This window comes from Triticum urartu, chromosome 2, assembly GCF_003073215.2.
Source record: "Triticum urartu cultivar G1812 chromosome 2, Tu2.1, whole genome shotgun sequence".
In the NCBI taxonomy this organism is placed as follows: domain Eukaryota; kingdom Viridiplantae; phylum Streptophyta; class Magnoliopsida; order Poales; family Poaceae; genus Triticum; species Triticum urartu.
In genome coordinates, this window is record NC_053023.1 from 750,605,681 (window position 1) to 750,608,832 (window position 3,152).

Sequence of the window (3,152 nt, forward strand, 5' to 3'; positions counted from 1 at the left end):
TGAATGTGGAGGGTGACGTGCTTGGTTGAGTGCCCCTGGAAGATTGTGTCCTCCCCGTGGATCTGTCTGTGGCCATCGTAGAGGAGATTGTGGCCCTTCCCCGACGAGCAAGAACGATGTAGGCGGTAGCAGGAGGTAGGGGTGGATGCGGGGATGGATGTTGATGGTTGCTCGAGGTTGCGGTGTGGAAAGCCAAGAGCACGAAGTCGAAATCGGATAGGAGTTTGAGTTCTTGTTGGCCGTGGCTGGCTCCCCACTTTAGTGATGTATTTTTTTTCAGTTTATTGAAGTTTGGTTTGTTGAACCTAGAGTGCCACTCGCAACATGTTTCAGGTGACCCAGAAGTTCCCTTTCATCAGCAGTTACAGAGCGTTCAGAGTTCCGAGCTCTGTCGACGTCGCCAGCCTTGTGAAATGCCAACTGGTCGTCGCTTCTTTCGGTGGTAATTCTCGATTCTTTGCACCCTTACATGCAGATTCAGAGATGAGTGTCAAATTCTTCAGACAAGTTCTGAGACAGAGCAAGATCCTTACATGCTGCTTGTGTGCAGCTGATGGGAAACACGTAGATGTTACTGGACTGCAATTACCCGGCGTGCTGGATGACATGTTTGCATACACAGGACCGCTCGGTGCGGTTTTCAGCAAGGACTCTGTGAGCCTGCACCTTTGGGCTCCTACAACACATGTTTGGCTTCTAAAGACGACGCATTTTACCATCTCAAGTGTCGCCTCCGGTTCTGTACTATTCCCGCTTATATGTAAAATGTCCCCAATATATCTTGCTGAATGTGAGTGTGTGGTTCTTAGATGGTCCGCCGGCCCTGCTCTAGAGACGGTGCAGCTCAAGGAGTCAAATGGTGTTTGGAGTGTTACTTGACCAAGAGAGTGGGAAAACCGATACTATTTATATGAAGTTGACGTGTATCATCCAACTAAGGCACAGATTCTGAAATGTTTAGCTGGTGACCTTTATGCTAGAGGGTATGTGGCTGTGCGTATTTCAGTTATGTAGTTCAGGGAGAGGAACTTTCCGCAGAAGAAAAAAGTTCAGGGAGAGGAAGAAACTAGCTTGTTGTTTATTTGATCAGCCTTTCTGCAAATGGAGCGCGGACCTGGTTGGTTGACATTAACAATGAAACATTGAAGCCAGCTTCCTGGGATGAATTGGCCGATGAGAAGCCAAAACTTGATTCCTGCTCTGACATAACCATCTACGAATTGCACATTCGTGATTTTAGGTAAATTGTGCTGCTTGATTTACACAACTAAAAATCTGGCGGGGTTTATGCATATTCATCTTTGGAACTTACCTGTCTGTTTCCTGTGCTTTTCAATTACAGTGCCCATGATGGCACAGTGAACATTGACTCTCGTGGAGGATTTCGTGCATTTGCATACTAGGTCTTTAGAGTTGATTTACTAGATGTATTGCATTGCCTTTTTTCAACAGTATCTCATGCTGATTGCATTTTGGAACCTGTGGTACAGGCCTCAGCAGGAATGTTTGACTCATGTGCATTTGTTGCCAAGCTTTCATTTTGCTGGTGTTGACGACATTAAGAGCAACTGGAAATTTTTCGGTAAGGAAATATTTCTCTTTATAAAAGGTGGTAAGGCACTTTTGAGCTTTTGCTAGATGTCTATCATTTTTTTGTTGGATAGCAATGAGTGACAACTACTTATAAGTACTTGGTTTAAACTGCCCCTCTTCATTTTCATCTCATTTACTTCAGATTGACTTATTTGGTTATATGGAACTTCATTTACTCTGGCAGATGAGTGTGAACTAGCAACATTCCCTCCACGATCAGATATGCAACAAGCAGCAAAATATCGGAAAGTTAATTATGTTCTTGCGAGTAAAATATTCTTACATATGGTCATATTTATGCTAAAGGTATGACTCTGTGCTTTGGAAGGTTCCAAAAGGAAGCTATGCAAGTGATTTCATCAGGAAAGAGATGCAGATGAGAGGAAGAGAGCCTCCCCCAAGCTCTGTCTAGGCGATGCACGGGCGACGGCCATCCTTCCTGTTATTGCCTCCATGGCTGACTGCTCATCCCCAGTAACCTCCCCCCCCCCTCATGTGCGCCACACTCTGGGATTAAGGTCTGCTCCTTGGCTAGCATTTGCGCTGACCGATTCTCTGATTTCTCTCCACCGAAGAATCAAAGAAACAAGCAAGCTGATGTCTAACATATTTGTTTCGTAATAGTTGGAACTGGAAGAGGAAGCTCCAGTACAATTCAGATCTCTGCTCAAACCCTCAATATCTCATGCATACATAACTGCTTATTGTGTGAATATTAGACGTTACTTGTGCATCATCTTCACCCTTTCCTAATTCAATATCTGTAAAAGTAGGCAAAGCTTCCTGTTATTATGTGCTATAATATTTTTGAATTGCTGTCTAGAAAATACTTGGTCAGTTCTTCCGTAAGAAAGCTGAAGTTGGATATTAGGTGCTTTAACAAAGCTACTCCCTCCGTTCACTTTTATAAATCATTTCAGACAACTCAAAATAAACTACTTTGCACATTGTCTGAAATGTCTTCAAGGCCTTATAAAAGTGAACAGAGGGAGTAATTCTTTTAAGCAATTACATTACCATTGTTAGATATATTATTCAGAGCTCACTAAAGTAGAAAGGTTCTGATGCTTTGACGGTACAGTTTCCTGAGCATGCTTCAACATCATTTGTTTCTGCATATCGTTAATCGTGGGCTTTTCATGATTTTTTTCTGTTTTTAAAGATTGTCAAAGTACATGCTGCAATATACTGTTGAGTTAATTAATTTCCTCGAGTCAAACGAAAATATGGAAACTGTCAAGGAGATGTCGAATGATGAATATATTCAGATACTAAGAGAGGTTCTAAAATGTGTTTTGGCAGGTTAGTCCTGATCGTGCTTATTTTTAAACCCGAAACGTTCTTTATCATTGGAGGGTTCTCTATAATCCCATAATTGTGAAGTCAATTGCTTAATTTGATTGAGAGTACTTAAGTTAATGCACATCTTTATTTTTCTAGATCGTATCTTAACTGCTTGGACTCTTCATGTACACTAAATGTGAAACTCATTATGATTTGGAAGTGCCTGATAGCTTGTGACAATTGATGTAGTTTATCAATCATGCAATTTGTTGTTA

General features: G+C 41.8%; 1 long non-coding RNA gene across 2 annotated transcripts; it reads left to right on the forward strand.

The window, feature by feature from the left end:
• Positions 1-794: 794 nt before the first annotated feature.
• Positions 795-1,820, forward strand: LOC125540494. 2 transcript variants are annotated; one of them, XR_007297333.1, is made up of 4 exons: positions 795-1,240; positions 1,343-1,403; positions 1,491-1,609; positions 1,778-1,820. It is a non-coding gene; the product is annotated as an uncharacterized LOC125540494 (long non-coding RNA). The 2 variants fall into 2 exon arrangements; XR_007297334.1 differs by having other exon boundaries at positions 1,491-1,612; positions 1,778-1,804.
• Positions 1,821-3,152: the final 1,332 nt, after the last annotated feature.